This window comes from Apus apus, chromosome 9 (assembly GCF_020740795.1).
Source record: "Apus apus isolate bApuApu2 chromosome 9, bApuApu2.pri.cur, whole genome shotgun sequence".
In the NCBI taxonomy this organism is placed as follows: Eukaryota; Metazoa; Chordata; class Aves; order Apodiformes; family Apodidae; genus Apus; species Apus apus.
The window spans coordinates 16,218,652-16,237,260 of record NC_067290.1 but is presented as its reverse complement, the minus strand read 5'-3'; the positions used below and the strand labels follow the sequence as shown (position 1 = coordinate 16,237,260).

General features: G+C 39.4%; 1 protein-coding gene across 2 annotated transcripts in view; it reads right to left on the bottom strand.

Annotated features, from left to right (window-relative positions):
- Positions 1 to 18,609, bottom strand: part of TAFA1 (TAFA chemokine like family member 1) — a 320,866-nt gene that overhangs the window by 253,436 nt on the left and 48,821 nt on the right. For both annotated transcript variants that reach the window (XM_051627588.1, XM_051627587.1), the window contains exon 3: positions 16,812 to 16,888. The gene's annotated coding sequence lies outside the window, so the exon portion shown is untranslated. The remainder of the gene's footprint in view (positions 1 to 16,811; positions 16,889 to 18,609) is intronic.

Here is an 18,609-nt window from a genome sequence, read left to right as displayed (position 1 = left end):
ACCCCTTCACTTCTAAATTAACAAACTAATGTTCCAACACAGTTTTTTCAAAGTTTAAAGATTTCCCATTGAAAATGTATCTATATTGTAACTCTATTTTAAATCCTGCATGCCAAAAAGTTGCTTTGAATTCCTAGCACACATCGTTGCTCCCAACCCCCCTGCTATGAGGAAACAGTGTCAGCTTCATTTCCCTTTCTGCTCCATGCAAAAAAAAAAAAAAAAAAACAAACCTGAAAAGTGCTGGATTTTTTGCTGTGGTTTGCTTAATTTCTTAATTTGAGTGATGGAGATGGCTGAACAAAGGGTAAAGCAATGAAAAACAGGCCATTGTCTTTATTTGTTAGCACATTTTTTATGTATTTTGATTTTCCTTAGGTTCTTGCACCAGAGAACATTTTTCAAAACCAAACAATTTTTACTAACAAAAGACCTGTCATCTGAAATTTCTCTCCCCAAAGGTAAAAAGGAACTGACTTCCCCAGCTAAATATTACAGGAATCTAAGTGAAATCATAAGCAAGAGACTGACTGCAAAATGAGCAATGGATTGGAGAGTCCTACTCCTGCTGGTCCCAGCAGCTGAGAAGCCACTGCTCTCATTTTGGTTTGACAATATTTCCAGGATGTCAAATAGCAAATTTGTACTTTATTTGTTGAGCTGATCCTCAGTGGCTACATTTTACTGAGCTACAAGATTCACTTTGTAAAGCAGTTGTTCTTTTGGTACTTGTGCTGCTCTTCATTTAGGGAAGATACAGAGCACAGTGAATTATGCCTGTGATGGTTAACAGGCATTTGGCTTTTGGACTTGGATTGTGCCATTACAAAAATACTAAAACATTGTTCCTCAGAAAGAAGGTCTTGAAAAACTTTGTGCTGGAAGAGTTAGAAGCAAAGTGGAGAAAAGGACACTCATATGAATCGGCTTAATTATTGACTGAAGACAAGTGCTTTTGCTCTAGGAATATCAGTATTGCTGGCTGATGGTTCTAAAGTAAATGCATGTTCTTTCCTGTTCACTGTGGCATTCCTTTAATTTCACAACTCAGTAGCCCAGGCATCACCTGAGTTCCTAAAGAATTGAATAATTGATCCATAATTAATGGGTGCACAGAGCAGGAATATAGTAGTAGGATACTAGTTAATACACCAGTCAACTTTGGGGAATGAGGCTATGTACCTGTCCAACTTTGTGAAATAATTTTATTAACTTTTATGTGATCTACATCTCCAGGTGCTGGGCGACATTTTTAAGAGCAAAAGTCATCTGAGAAAATGTTGTGTACATATGGCAGATTACTTACTGTGAAAAATAACCTAAGAAGTTTGGTAAAGGCACACAGGGTTGTGTGCATGATGGTTCAAATTCCTTCCACAGCCACAACAATCCTGGGCTTTTCATTGTATAAATGGAATGAACTGAACAGGTGACACCCTATTGTCAGCTGCCTTGAATCACCCACAAGGTATCATGAAGTGTATATGAAAAAGAAAATTTCAGCATAGGGGGCTCTGCCCTGCCTTCTCTAAAGTTTGGTTTACACTGTCCAAAGTGCAGAGTCCTTATCACCTAGCTTCTGGCCATGATGTAATATTACAAGTAACCTCACTTCTTTTCTGGGCTTGAGGAGGAGAGGACCTCCTTGCTTCCAACCAGACCACTGTGGCAGGCAAGATCCATTCAAAGGTTTCCCAAATTCTGGATTGTCCCTGTCCCCATCCTCATGCCAGCACTATGCACCCACATGCGTATGTGCTCCATGAATACGGGCATGTACTCTGCAATTAGCTCAAGTTTAAAAGACTCAGGTTACCATAACACCCAGCTCTCAGATATGAACAGATGGCATTTATAAATGCATACAAACTAGAAGGTAATCCTCTAAAGGTTATTTCTGTAAGCCTTTCAGAGTCATATGAAAATGGTAGAGTATTAATCTATTGATCTGCTGAACAAGAGAAACGGGGCAATCTGCCTGGTCCATGTATCTTTGGCTCTTAATGTGACTTTAACAAATGAAAACATGTCTAGAAACCTGTATAGTCTGGTTATCAGTTCAGTCAATGGTACTTGCAACACTGGCTCAAGCCTCAAGCTGGTCTCATCTCTTATTTCTTTGAGCATGATTCAAATGTTCCCAAGAAGAGGAACCCTCAGGCACCTGCATGGGAATCTCCCCTTCATGCAATCAAACATCTCCTGCATGATTGCTGTACACTTCGGAAATCAGCCAGCAACGTGCACTTGGAGAAGACAAATTAATTCAGTGAAGAGGGCTGCACTTTAGAGAACAGACTGAAAAGAAGGGTTCTGCCCAGCTTTAAGCACCTTGAATCTCCAAAAGCCTTGAGGTGACAGCAGTTTGCAGAACTGGATTATAAAACAAAACTTTGATTTCTCACGTACAGTAGATGGAACTAAATGACAGAACATGGATAAAGATAGAGGACTAAAAAACTTATTATCTATTTGAAGTAAATAAATCACCATGCTCATAACCAGCCAAGGAAAGGTGCTTGCCTACCAAAATAGGTTGACCAGCAGTGACAAACTCCTCCCGAGTTCATGTTGTGACCCCTCAGAAAAACACAGGCAAGTTGTTAGGCACTTGCCAAGCACCTGCATAAGGAATAGTCCTAAGACACTCAGTCTGTGGTCATAAATGTTAGGATGATATACATGGAAATCAGAGAACTTCAGGCAGGCAGCTCTTCTGTTCATTGCCTGCTGATAAAGCTGGATCACATGTATGAGTAATAGGAAAGGTATTTTCAAAGGAGTTGGTGAACATGTCAGCTAGAACACTTTGGGACTAAAATTCGTGCACTTGCCTGGGATTTACAGTAATGGGGTTCCTAATGGATCTGATGATTCAGTGAAGAAAAGTAACCCCACAACAGGCAAAGGCACTTTGCCTTTTCCTAGTCTAAAAGTCTGCATCAAATTTCATATCCAGGCTTGTTGAAAAAAGGTGGGTTAAGGTTAGATTTTTTTGATTCATGCTTTCTGTTGATGCTAAATTCAAAAGCAGATAGAATCTAAACACAGTCTAACTTCAGAATGGATCTGCCTTATTTAAAGAAATGTGCCAGCACTTGCCCATTCAACTGAGGCATAAAGATGCAAAGTAATTAACATAAACACAAGTATAATCTATGGTATGGAGGTGAATTCCTGTCAGGTGGATGTACACTGTTTCAGTGTGGATAACCAGATGCTCTAGACATTCTTTCAAAGGACCTGGAACATTTATAATGATTAATCACACTGGAAAAGCAGCAATGTAGGCTACCATCTGTTTCATTAAATCCCATCCTTCCAGACACACACCAGTCATCTTACAGGGGTCAAACATGAATTCCCTCCTTTTGACATCAAGGAAAAACTGGTTTACACCATTATACTTTTTATTCAGTTCTTCTGGTTTTAGATACCAGCCATTAATAGAGATGTGACTGACAGCATGACAGGAGGAAAAACTATTTAAAAATGTAGAGATCTGACCTCAGATCCTGTCTTCTCTATAATTTCTTTACAGTTTTTGAGAACTCATTACTCTGTACCTGAGATAGAAGTAGGTATCCTACTCCAAAGTGAACTAAATGAACAATCTCAACAGGTTATGAAAAATCTAAATGGCTCTACAGACTTTTGCTTGCTTCTTCACATGCTTGAGTTCACATGCCCAGAGGCTTCTGTTTCATTCAGTGTAAAAAAAGATTTTGACAGGGTTGTGTGTATCATCCAATCCTGTCCATTGCATGATATCTGTCACTATGAGTTTTGGTTTGTCTTTTCTGTGCCTAAAGCTTTTTTCACCCATTTCCTGATACTGACTAAGTTCTTGGTTAAAAATGCTCACAAAAGTAGCCTTAGGGGCTTTGAAGATTATAATATCCTACTTTCGTTTTGTAGAAATATTAAAGTATCTGGATTTGAAGTGTTATATTTATTGTAAACTGTTGAAGCATGCTTTGTATTTCAGCTTGAACTTTAAATGCCACGACTCATACAGACTTGCCTTATTAACATTTATTGGCATGGCTACTGTGGGGTTTTTTCTTTGTTTGTATCAATAGAGGAGCTGCTGAATTGACAAAAATCTTCCATGATGCTGTATCTCAGGAGCATTCCTGCCCCCCAAACTGTACAAGCTGTTTGAATCCCACCTGCTGCCTCTCACGAGGGATGTGCTAACCTTGTCATCCAGCTAGAAAGAATGGGCATCTCAGCTGCACTGATTCTTCTCCAGAGTGAGACAGGTTGTTCTAAAATGTAACTATTTCTCCAAAGAATGTTTGATTACAGAGTACATGCCAGGTTTCTTACACAAAGCAGCTGCTGAATCTCCTATACACACAAAAAGAGGAACTATTTCAATATTGTCTGTCAAAGCAGATCCACATCTTCCCCAGATAGCGCTCTCAGAAATGGGCCTAGTTACCTTCATTGACTTGAACTTATGAACTTGATGGCTGGTTTATGTTAGAGTGAAATTCAGCAGATTTATTACCTAACTATGTTTGAGTCAAACCTTCACACAATTCAGTGCTTGGCAGTTTTGTTAAACCTTTCTTGAATTTAAACCTTACTTCCAAACTGTTTATGGAAGGACAATGACAGCACATGATCACTTCTTGTGAGGTGCTTCCTGGCAAATGTTCTGCTTGTTTTCATTAGATGTGGAAGCCTATTTCTTGTGTGTTTTCAGCTTCTCTTTGGTCATGTCAATATTTAGGAGAATATGCTTTCCTACAGTAGGTTTGATCCTTTATCCAACAATGGCTGGAATCAGAAAACAAGGAAAGAAACACTTCTGGGGAAGAGTCTTGGAATAATCTGAACAGTAACCTTTTCACTGGCTGTCACCACTGGGAACTCAGTGCAGGCATTGATTATAACTTCTGCAACATTAATCTTGAGAAATATTCTTTCTGCACACAGAAGGGAACTGTTATGTAAATCTCCTTAAAAGTGTTGCTAAAAGTCAAACTAAGTGAGATGTTCAGCCATCTAAAAATATCTTCAAGGCTGAACAGTTCCTCAGCTAGACCTTCATGCCCTGTTCTGATGTCTATAACTACTTCTAAACTGGCAGTAGCTGCACTAGCTCCATGCTGGCAGGAGAATACAGTCAGCATCACACAGTGCAGGTTGAAACTCTATTTGGAGAAGAATAGGAAAGATCCTAATAATGCTTTGAAGCCAGAGGTCCTTGAAAATATCCTGAGATGCACAAAGACATATCACAGTACACTGATTAATGGATCTGAATGCCAGAAGGGGATCCTGTAGAAATGTAGTTGGATTTGGTCCGCCCTGCAGGTTCCAGTTTGCTTTAATTGTTTCCAAAGAGAACATCCATTCCTGCTGGATATTTTTACAGAAAGAAGCAGCTTCCATATAGGTCTAGTAATCATTGCTTCCTGTGCAATCTGCTTGGCAATTATCCCTTTACATAAAAGGACCTCTTTAAATAATTCCCATTATAAATATTTTAATTGTAGAAACAGCTATTGCAGAGTCAACAATTGCCTACGACTGGTTTTTCAAAGGGGTCAGCATGAACCCAAATGTCACTAGATAGAACAAGTGTGAACAATTCATTTGTTTAGTCCCAAACCTTGAACTTAAAAACTGGATGTGCCAAGGCATTAGAGCTTGCACCTAGTAAATTCCCATCTCTGATAGGCTGTCTCAGACAAGGATAAAACACAAGCATCACTCTTACTGAAGCAGCAAAGGCTGATGATTGCTACAGCTGAAGTGCAGCTCTAGACTGAACACAATGTGATCTGCTTAGGAAATGTCTGTTCTGGACTGAAGTGTTGCATTAAGCAGGCCCAAATCAAGCAGGTAATTTTTAGAGATGACTTCAGAAACATTGCAAACTGAAGCCAGAAAAAAAGCCTGCTTTTAGCTCCTCTGGATCCAAGATTTCACTCCAAGAATCCAGTCAGTCTTGAGCTTCTCACATATGGACTCTTATAGTTGGGCACTCTCGCTATAATCAATAACCAGTATAGACATCTATTGAATGAAAACAGATAAATTTATCATAATATGAAATCTTGGAACGTTACAAGGCTTTAGTGTCTCTGATACATCTGAGTTGGCACCTTGTTCTGTTTCTTCTGGAACAGATGGTGACATTACAGTCACCACAAACACTGAAGAAAAGTTGCAATAAAAAATACATACTTTTACACACAAAATTTAGAGTTTGTGTGATGAAAAACATTGTTGATACAGTTTAACACTCCATTTTGAAGCCTGTCCATTTTTAAAACCTAAATCCCAGGCTAAGTTGACAGCTTCAAAGCCTAATAATCCAAGTACCAATGAGTTACTGGAGCAGGTGAAAGTAAAAATCCCTAACAAGTTATGCTAACAGAATTAAATTTGCATCATTTCCTTCCCTAACATTTAGTGATTTTTAGCATCTGCCTATAAGGAGAGATCAAAATAGCATCTGGATGATACTAGAGCCAGATCATCTTATCATCCTGGAGTTTCTGCCAGAAAGGTAGTTGAGCAAGAAAACCTCTCCAAGATTTCATGTAGATCAACACAGGTAAAGGTAAAATCCTCTAGAAGGAACTTGATCATAACCCAAGACTGGAAAAAGATCCCTTATGGATTATTAATTTGGAAATTTGTCCAAATGGATGCTCGAGCCCCTAAATTGCCAAAGGAAACCATGGGACTTTGCTCCACCTGCCAGAATGGGTGGTGTTCTGCCTGACCAAGAGGGCACTGCCCCCAGGTTTTCACCTCGCACACAAATGGTAGATATCACCACTGTGGGGATAACTGGATGCCTTGAGAGGCACCAACAGACTCAGTAGTTTTCTGTTTGGTCTACTAGGTAACCTGAGATTGGTTCACTCAGTGCCCTGATTTGGAAATTGAATAGTTTAGGAGACTTCCATAAGAACTTCTGGTGTCCCTGCAGCCAGAAACGAAAACATGTCAGCCAGGATCAGGCAGAGATCTGGAAGGTCCAAGTACCTTTGCAGTCTACTTTTAGTATCCCAGATGACTGCTGAAGCCTCTACTGACTGTTTTGGACTTGTACACATTCAAACCTACAGCTGCCTGTGTTGCCCCTTCCAGTGAGAAAAACCTTCAGTTGGCAGCTACAGCTTAGCTGAGCTCTGAAGCTGAACAGAGATTTGCTCTTGGTTTTCCCAGCAGACATACAATTAGATTTAGCTTTCAGAGTTGATACTATTGTCCCCAGCTATGCCTTGGCTGGGCAGGTGGACTTGGTCAGCTGCTACAAGTAGGATACAGTCAGTGATGGGGCAACAACAAAACGTTTGTACAGCTCTTTGTTTTGAACACTTGATGGTACAGGTCGAAGGAAAGGATTTAATATATGAAACCTACTGTTATACAAAATAGCATTCCTGCTCTATATCCCATTGAGGCTGAAATTCATGTGGGTTAAATAATTGCAGTATCTGTCAGATCAAGAACCATTCAAAACACTAGTGATCATTGTAATGGGGAATACATAATAAGGAAGTATTAGGGAATGTAAGTAAATGAAATAAAATGACTCTAGGCTGAAAAGCAGTAAGATAAAAACTGTGATAAACCATTAAAGCATGGGATTAAAATACACAGTTAATCAGGCAATGGCCAGAAAAAAGGGAGGTGGGGGTGGGGAAGTGCTGTGTAAGAAAAAGCCCCATTTATTACTGTTTGACAGCTAAAGCAGTGCTTTCAGCCCCCAGTAACAGCTTAGAACAATTGCTGGCAGAGTTCTCTGCAGCTGGAAGGATTATCTGACTCTTACACAATTTCTGTATGCTCAGGCTCATTTCTGAGAGATGTGGTTCATAAACTTAAAGTGATTGGTAGTATTTTTGGGATTGCTTTAATGTAAAACTCACTGCTAACATGATTACATTTTGATCATCTGCTAAAGGGAAGTCTGAGTTACCCAACTACAGCACAGTGTGCTCATGGTTCAAGGCTCTAAGGGAGGTTGAAGTAGCTATTGGACCTGGAGGGAATTAGATGCATTTACCAGCTTTGGAAAGTTTCCAGATTTTATCACTGATGGCTGCTGGAAACACTCCTAAGAGCATCTGGAACTTATAACAATATTTTCCAAAGGTTTGTTGTAGTTCATGATCCTTGGGCAATTTCCAAAGAACCTGGGCAATTTTACAGTTATTAGAAAGCAATGCAAAAGCCAGGGGCTGAAATTCATTTCCCTTAAATTGCAGGATTAAAAATCTCAAGAGGAATAGGAGCTTGGCATACAGCAAAATTGAAAGGTCCACCTGTGAACTGCTGTGGCTGTTTCACACAAACCTGGTTGTGTTAGAACAAAGTGGGCATCCTCAGTAAAACAGTGACACAAGTCACATGCCTCCTTAGCTGTCCTTCCACTGTGAATTTCTGTGGGGTGTTTCACATTCTATTTATAACAAATAATAGGAGAAAATCCTATTTAATAATAGATTCTAAGAATTTGTACACAATATCTTGGAATCAATAGAACTGCAGCGGCTCAGCAGCTATCAGGACACACTCTGAAGCTATTATCACAAACTATGGGATCTCATTTCAGTTCCACTTGGCCAGATAGCAATAATTCCTACTTCGTGTTATAAAAAACATACTATTAGACAGTGATTTTTAAATCAGAGATTATGTAGATGGAGAAGGGGCAGGATGAATTGGTGTAAATAACATGGTAGCTCACCTGTAACCTCTACTTAACATTGTTTTTCAGAGGAGAAGAGGTTCAAGTGTAACATGAAAAAACCTGACTACCAGATAGACTCTCATATGACCAAATATCCTGCATGACAGCTTATGGAAGCTAAGCTGGAGGGTAGCATTATACTGAGTCAGTTTTTCAAATACTCACAAGCTTTGAGACTGTATCGTTGAATTCCTAAAATCTGACACAATCTGGTAGTACAGTCTGACCTATATCTTAGAATCTACATAGTACCCATTCATTGCTAAGCTGCAGAGTATTGATGTAAAGTGCTGCTCTAAATAATTATGCTTTTGGCTGCACTTGTAGATAAGTTGTCCAAGGCTTAATCAGATGGGTAGATGTAAACAGTTACCCACAAAGCACCCAGAATTTTATGTAGATATAAAATTAAAATGCCAGGAAGTGCACCTAAGCTAAATATATGCTTCCCCCCTTAAATCTATGGCTCTGATATTTGCCTGTGTTGGTAAGATTGAGAATTTCTCCCTTATCCCATCTGAAGCATGTCTATGTGTGACAAAAATCCTCCTCCAGATTAGCATCTAGATATTTTGCTCATGCTGCCCCTTAATTTCTTCAAAATCATATTTAGAATTGAAAGAAATACTGCCCTCTTCCTACAATTAGGAAAGCAGGCTCTCAGATCCTTTCTAAACTGCAGGGACTGCATTACACCCTCTATTACTTGCCTAGGAGAATACACTAAACAAGAAGATAAGGTCTTTGAAGCATGATTAATTTACAGAGGCTTTCCCACTACAATACACACTGTTATTCAGAAAGATAAGCACAAACTTTGATTTTTTTTTTTATATAAGAATGACTGCAGAGGTGGCAACAGTGGTTATCTGAGCTACTATATCTGTTTCAGTCTTCCCTAGAAGAGAGGGCATAACACTGTTACCTATTCAAAGGATTCTGCAGTTATAGGGCACTTTTTTTTGTAGTACCAGGTGATTTTGACTGTGTAAGTGTCTTTGTGCAGAGAGGCTGGGAGGTGACACATTTGCATCTCAGTTGCCCAGACTCTGTTCAAATTCAGCTCCCATGATGTCCTCCCTTTCTGTATTCAGTCCTACCACCCCAACCTGTCATACTCTTGTCTTCCATTTTTCTTCACTGTCCCTGTGAGCTACACTTGACAACTTGCTTATTCAAGCTTTGAGTAATATGGAAAAGCAATGAATTCACTAGAAAATGTATCCTTTGCTGTACAATGTCTGGCTTAAGTAGCTGGTGGGTAGATCTGCAAAAAATCTCCTTAACAATTCTCTTCCCTGCTCTCCAGTTCCGGACAGATTTTAGAAATGTTGTACCAAAGCTTCCAATTTCTACTCTGTCTTACCTGCCACATCTCCACTCTACAGGAAACACTGGAGATGTTGCTACTGTAGAACTTCACTTTACTTTTCAGAGGCATCTTCCTGCTAGATCTTTGGCAGCTGTCAGAATCTCTTCCTTTCTTGCCTAACATTTGCATGGGTCTTCCATCAAATATTGCCTTCCAAAGCAACCCAGCTGTCCAGATAAGTGAAATTCTCATTTTTACATCTCCTTCAAACATTACTCCTCCATCTTCCTATATTCCTCCCACCTTAATCAGCTTTGATTGGGAACTACATACACGCAGACTGTGTATACAAGGCAAAGATGCTCCAGAAAGAACTGAAGAAGTCTAGGTGCCTCTCAAAGCATAATCTCTCAGAGTTGGACTAGGAAATTTAATGCCTACTTTATCTTTGCTGGTTTATGCATCATTGCTAATGTCACCACTGGATGTGCCTCTTCTAGAAGATGACAATGCTGAATTTCTTGTATGCAGGATTGTCCCAGAAACTCCACCACTTAAGTTTCACAAGTAATACAAGACTGCAGCAAACTGGTGAACAGGCAAAAACGTTCTGTAGTTTTCTATCTAAAGAGGAGTGACATTTTAACACTCCAAACTTTAACGGGAGACAGTGCATCTGGCTCTACTCTCTACCAAATGGAATGAATGCTCTCTGTAAGGCTGGATAACCAATACAGTGATATGTTATCACTGCAAATTGATGAACTGTTAGTGACTTTGCCTTGTAGTTATAAACATACAGTAATAAATTAGGGACTAAGAGATATTAATTCTACCTTTACAGCTTTAACTGTATGTTAGCTGAACTGTTTAAGGTATCAGTTCTTATGTCAATATTCATAAGAGCAACTAATTTAAAATTTCAGATATTTGTCCAGATCCAGAGAGCTGCCTAGATGAAATAAGGTTGCTACGTCCAAGCTTTTTGAGCCATTGTCCAGGGCACATAACCAAACTAATTAAACAGAAACAGCAAAACATCCAGCCAAGAATCAGAAAAAGTATTTCCCATTCATGACAAAGGCACAATACTTACAAATCTTACATACAGAATAGATGTGATTTTATTATTAGTTTGGATGTTAAATCTTAGGAAACCTGTTGATTAAACCAGTTGATGAGTCCCTGAACTTACTTTCCCCTCAGTACCTGAACTGCACTGTAGCTGATGGTGACATGGAATCCAAACTATGGAAGACCTGAGGAATGTCAGCTGAGTCAGGAAAGATCAGACAGAAGGGTACCAGGCTCCTTCCCTTGGATCACTGAAGAGGAAACACCTACTTTGCAGGTAGAGGTGTGAAACAAGACAGGATTGCTGCTTTTTAGATACAGCTTGTCTGCTTTTCTCTCCTACTCAAGTGACCATGAAAAATAACTTAAATGTGAATTTTAAGCTTCTCAGTATTACAGTGAGCGTCACAACCTTCCTTCAGTTGTTGGTTATATTTTGTGTGAAAGTCTGGCTTCTTCTTTTAGATTTTTCATGACACCCAGGAACCCAAAGAATTGACTGAGTGCTGAGCAGTGGCAGACACACTTTTAGAGTCAGCTGGAAAAGGATTACACCTTAGTAATTGGATAGAAACTACCTAGTTCAGCTTCTAGGCTGCTTTTTCCAAGATTTTAGTTAAAGCTGAAATGTATTTGCATTTGACCTTGCAGCTCAGCCTGGAATATTTTAATATTACTGAGTCATTCCAATGCATTTTTCTGAAATGCTTCAGGTTAGCATTCAGATGGCTAATAAGAAACTAATTCCTATTCATTCAGTGGCAGAAAAAAACCTACCCTGGCATGGAACAAGTTGATCTTATTTGTCATGTCCTAGTGAAATGACAACAGTCAAGAGTTTAGAAAGGAGAATCATATACATATGCCCCTTTTTCTACCTCTCCTCAACTGTCAGAGACAACATATGGGCCTAGATGGACCTTCAATTTGACTCAAAGCTCATTCTTAAGGCAAGAGATGGGGGATGGAGCCCTGAAGCAAAGTGATAAACATATGTCAAGGACTAGCTGGGAAGGAAAATGTTACTATTTCACTTTCCTTCTTTGTAAAGAGGGAATAGGTAAATAAGTTAGAGAGAGTGGATACATATGGTAGATGTGTGTATGCAACAGATGCCAACAATCCACACACCTACCATATCCAGCAGAATGTGCAGAGGAGACCGAGGCAGCTGCTCCTGAAAGAAGTGGTATTTTAGAAGCTGCAAAATGTTCCCACTAACAAATGGCAAACTGTCTCAGTGAAACACACCTGTGGCTTGCTCCTGGTGAAATGTCACTGTGCTCACATGGAAAAGTTGTCTTTGCTCACAATAGTAGCAGCATTTTCTTCTAGAATAAATTAACGGATCCTTTGTTAGGTGCAAATACTAACAAGAGCAAAAGTGGGTCCTTTTGCTTCGTTCAAATAGACCAAGAGAGGAAATGATGTTTGAAAGAAACTAAGGACTGAAAAAAACAAAGGACAATTTTTGCAAACAGCATAAGAAACTCAGGCAGAAAATATCCATATAGAACAGATGGTAACAAACTAAATATGAGCTGTAAATACATAACGATAACAATACATAAACACAAGCATAGTTGATTTGAGATTTTCAGATACAAACCTTGAACTTCCTCTCCACAGACTATTGCAGTTTGTTTGTTTTGCATAATCAAATTATTTGTCCCTTAAAACATACTGCAATTTCTTGCCTCAAAAAGCCCACATTTGAGTGCAATGACATCAGCCCTGTGAAGACACATGGCTTATTTCAGCTGAGAAGTGTTCTGATCTACAGGAACTAATTAGGCCATTTTCTCAAGCTCTTTCCTTTCTTCTCATTGCTGGTGACCAAAAACAACTGCTGAGATGTGATTATTGCAGAGCTGTCTGCTAGTGTGTGCATTGTCTTTCCCAAAATAAAATGGCAAATACTGCCAGGGTAAGGGGTAGGGAATGCTCAGGGAAACAGCCACTGGCAGAAAACAGCACCCACAGGAGTCACCCTGGGGCCAGAGTGATCTCTGACAGAAACTGCTTCAGGAAATGTAGTTGGGGAAAGAGAATGTAGAAGAAACTAAGCCTGTGCAGGGTGATGTGAGTGTTTATTTTGAAGGCATTCATAAAACCACCAGAGGGCTGGAGCACCTCTCCCATGAAGATGGGCAGAGAGAATTGGAGTTGTTTAGCATGGAGAAGAGAAAGCTCTGGGAAGACCTTAGATCACCTTTCAGTACTGCAAGGGGACTAAAGAAAGATGGGGACAAACTTCTTAATGAGGCCTGTAGCAACAGAACAAGGGGTGATGGTTCTATAACTAAGAGAGGAGAGATTCAGGCTACATATAAGGAAGATATCTTTTTTACAATGTTGGTGGTGAAACACTGACACGGGTTGCCCAGAGGGGTGGTAGAAGCCCCATTCATGGAAACATTTCAGATCAGGTTGAACAGGGCTCTGAGCAACCTGATCTAGGTGAAGGTGTCCCTGCTCCCTGAAGGGAGGTTGGACTAGATGACCTTTAAAGGCTTCTTCTAACCTGAACCATCCTGTGATTCTATGATTTCTTGGTGTAGTCTGCAGGTTGTTGCAACTGTTGAGCATTTCAACTGGTGAATTGAGGCATGTCTTATCTTCTGGAAGGTTGAACAGAGAGTTCTTGAGTTCAGTGAATTAGTGTTATTTACAAATTAGTTTCTTTGTTTAGAGCCATTCCTTAGCACCATATTCTCTGGGTAATACATTTGACCTTAAAGTGACAGCTTCTTCATTTGCAGGTGCTTAATTGCTGTGCAAAGGATCAGCAATAATTACATATGAATTTAAGGTGGCCATCCTCACTGCTGACACACAGCATTTCTGCATTGATGGTGCTTTTCTACATTTCTGACTCATCTGCCTTTTTCATTGTCTGCTTGTCTGAACTTCTAAAAACCTGAATTAAGTTGTCATATCATCATACTCTTACTGGACAGATTGTCCCATGGAGTCTGCTGATATGTCTGCACAATATAAAGACAGAATAAGATTAATGTGAAGGAAGTGCAGAGAGCTATTCACAATATTGGCACCATCATGCCCCTAAGAAGTATAAAGGTTGCTCTAGCTGTTCAAACAGTCTTGCCTGACTGTATGTTCCAGACAAAGAGTGGTTGCTTTGCTGAGAAGTGTTAATAAGACACTCCAGATCTTAAGAGTCAGTCAATATGGCAAAATCTGCAGGCTGAAAAAAATGGTCAGGGCAGAATTCAGCTTCAAAAAGCAACCCCACCACCAGGAACAGGGTCAAGTAATTATGAAATGCATCGTGCTGCAAAGCACACTCAACAGAGAGTATTTTAACTTCCTCAGTCCTTCAAAATTCCATTTGTTTCTGCTTCCAGAGTGCAGTGGGGCTTAGAAAGCATACATTTTCAAAAGTGACAGATTTAAATCCAGACCAAAATAACAACAGAAAAAAAGGAAAACATCACACGGGGTTTATGATGGAGAAAATCTGATGGCATTTTTACATGCAAATGATGAATATCAGTGGGAAAGAATTCGATATGATAAATGGGCTCTGTTTCCTCTCTGCTATTAAATGAGATCCTGTGATGCAATTGCCTATCCCAGCCTTATGTTTCCATAAGAAACTGCACAAGCCTTCCCATGCAAATTTGCAGCAGCTGCATAGGGGACACAGAGCACAAGCCCAGGACTGGTTGACCCATCAGTCAAAAGCAGCTGATGGATCTTTTTTCCTACCAAGGAAGTCGAATGAAAAGAAGATTCTTCCAGAGTTTGGGTTTTTTTCATTTTTAATATTTTATTACTGCTACCAGTATTTTTTTTAGTTTTTAGGAGGAAAAGGGTCTGTCACAGACACTGATTGAGTTCATGGACAATTCAGCAGTAGTTTTCCATGCTGCTAGCAGCCAAGACAACACTGAGCAGTTTAGCCTGGTCTCACTGTCTTGGTCTTTCAGGTCAGAAAAAAAATCACATACTCCAAAAATCCTCTCCAAAAGACTTTAGTTTATCTCATCAGTAGCCATGCCAGCAGAGAACACTAGTTTCAGCAGTATATACACTGTACTTTCACCAGGGGTTTGCACAACAGTACTACAGCACAGAGACCTTCATAGTTGCACCTTGTGACCTGTCCTTGTTTAAATTATCATTTAAAAGATTGAATAAGGAGGGAAAACCAAACAATTTTCTCACTTTCACAGGCAACAGGTTACTTTCTGATTTTTAGCACTTGGAAGCTAACATCCAAAGTCATCATTTTGCAGTTCCCAAACACACAGAATTTTTACTACAGCCAATGAAGATTTTGCCAGGAAAGACTGTAACAGTAAACCAGACATTCTGAACCTTACTTTCAAATGGAGAAATTAAAATTAAGTGAGTTAATCATGGGTATTCTCTTGAAAGGACACTAAAATTTTAAGACTGTGCTATAAATGTAGGATTAGATTTCTGATGGAGAAATGCTACAATTGTTGTGTGTCTTTGTGCCTTGATATGAAGACGAGGAAACCTTTTCCCACCACTGTAGTAGGCTCCTTGATTAGGAAAAAAATGGAAGAAACAAATAATGGCAACCAATTTCCAGTGTTTTTAGGCTATTTCATATCAAACAGTGTGATGAATGTAGCAATATCACTTTTGGCTATAGCACAAAAAAAGATTGTTCTCTATAGACTCTGCAGCATAAAACAAAAATGCTTTTATTACTAGTAGCAATGATGTGACATGCTTGATAAATGTGACTTTAAGACTCCTTTGGGTCCCAGCATCCCTTCACACTTATTATCAAGTTACTAATAGATTCTGTAGGTTTGACTGGCCATCATTTAGGAGTGTCATTTACTCTAAAATGACAGAAAAGCAAAATGTTCTAAAACGTCCAATTTTTCTCTTTTCCCTGACTGACTAATGACTAAGAATAATAACTTTTATTCATGTTGTCTAGGTGATGAAATGGCCATTGTAGAATGATGAATATCAAGTAAAGATGTTTTCATTTAACAGAGGCAGGGGAAAAAACCCATGAACCTTTAAGTCTTAAAAATATGAAGGAAAGCAAGTAGCTATTTAAGTATTCACATCTCTTGTGTGACAGCTAAGGCTCTTTCCCCTTGTTATGAGTTTTTCTTTGGATGCATAAAATAATTGATAACAACAAGGTCAGACATGTTACAGATTAAATTCTTATTTGCAAGTTAATACTGTCTTTACCCCTCTGTATTTAAGCTGCTGAAATTAACACCCTTTTATTCTAGGCATTGTATAGACATACCATAGAGGCTAATTCCTGCAGCACAGTGTAGAAATTACATAAACCAGACAGGCAGAAGATCAGAGCAGAGAGAGATGCACAGAAAGACAAAATAGTTGCACAGTAGATTCATGGCAGACCACACACTGGGTTATATTTAGATCTGAGATGATCCTCAGAAGGGTCTCTGACTTCACACATTCTAACCATAATGCCCAGACAACCTTCACCCACAGATGGTTTCCATAGTAGACTGCAGTACCAACAGAAATAGGAATTTGAACCACATCTTTTTGTAAATGTGATTCATTGGTGCTGAGTGCCTAAATTGGTTAAGCCACTTTGAAAACCTGCATATATTCTTGTCTGTATTAGAGGATTTGATCTCACCATGACAAAGATGCATTAAGTAATTCTAGGTTAACAAATTCAGTGTAAATGCTCACCTAACCCTTTGTTCATCATGCTCAGTTCTTGTAGTTTCATCTGGTCAGCAATGGGGGCCACTGGGAGTTGATCTCTACTGGAAAGAATAAAACATTAAATAGTAATCTTCCCTTTTAAAAGAACAGATTTTGTCTTTCTCCTTACCTGGGGGGAAACAAAACAAAACAAAACAAACAACAACAAAAACTTAATTTCAACCCAATTGCGTATTTGATCAAGTACAGGTTTTAACAAGATTTATCTTTAGCCTTTACCTTCACATGTGTGATTAATATTGTGTCTGTATGAACAGGGCAGCAAGTAAGCATATTCTAATGTTACTTTTACATCAAAGTATGTCCCATGGCTTCAGCAGGATTGCCTTGGGTTTGACATGGCAGCAATACCAATAACTTCAGTGGAGATACTGCTGATTTGCACAAACTATATCCTGATTCAGTTTAGTTGACTTCAGCATTGATTTTCACCTGGCTGGACTCATCCATCCCAGATCTTTAGCTTTCCAGTTCTGAAGGGAGGTTGGAATGTCACTGGATAACCCAGTTCTGCCAAACAGGGATTAAGTGATCTAGATCTGAGCAAGTGCCTTTAGTTGCTCTCCTTTTGATGGAGAATTTCCATCAAAAAAGGACTGAAGAACAAAGGGCTTTATGGTGCAGGGGATGAACAGCCACCACACTGACTCTTGCCAGGACAGCAAACTGGAGACTATGGGAGATAAAAGAAACTACTGCCACAGCCCCAGTAAAGGATTCAGCTCTGCAGCTTCTGCAATAATAGTGCCACAGCCTCTGATCGACTTTGAGAGGACACCAATTGCTACTGTGCTACTTATTCATTAGATAGACTTTGAAATGTCATCTTCAGGTCACAGCCGTCATTTTTGATCATAAAAAGTTCCTTGGCAAAGAGGAGAAGAAGATGGACTGTATGATGAGAAAGATCACCAAATGCTGCTCTGGCTGCATTGCAGGCTGTGTAATGTAAACTCTATCAAATAAACACTCCCAGATATTTTCCTACTCTCTGATCACTGCACTAGAAATGTCCAATAATGTTCAACAAATGTACGAAAACAACATATGTCAATCCATCATTTCTTTCAAACTGTTCTATTTTGGGCTCCTGTTTTGTTCAATTAACACTGCTATCACTGACTCACTCTTGTTACATCTGATCTGCTTGGGAAGAACAGAAGGAGTTTTGATTAACAGTGACAATCGATAGTTAAGCAACTTTCTAGCAGTGACACACACAGGTGAGAGAAAGATCTGAGATCTGATCCTCTCTTCTTTCTCAAAACCATGGCAAAAGGTGTGTCCCTAGGATTGGTATTGAGATTAAGCAAAGTCTGTGACTCCCTCCAGCCAAAAAAGAACAGAGGCAACAAGCACCTTTGTTCTAGATGTTGTATGTTAATATTGCTAAGTGAGATACAGCAATCTGTACTTCTTCCATGTGTTCTCTTTTTCCTTTGTGAATTAACAGGAATTTGACTCTTTAAGAAGGCAGCAGAACATACACGTGCTTAGCCAAAAAATCGGACTCAAGTCCACCATGGAAAGCTTAGGGAGAAAGGGCTTGATGGAGCTGAACAAGGTGGTCCCACACAGGCAAACATCTATCTCATTTACCTCTTCCAATGTCCCAGGTCTCTTCATGCCAAATAATCCACTAGTAATTACAATGAGTGTTATATTATAGCGACGCTGATCATGCTAAGCACCACCCAACACAGAAGGGTGTAGAAGGCTGGCTGATCTAATTTCACACACAACACTCTGAAATAAAAACAGG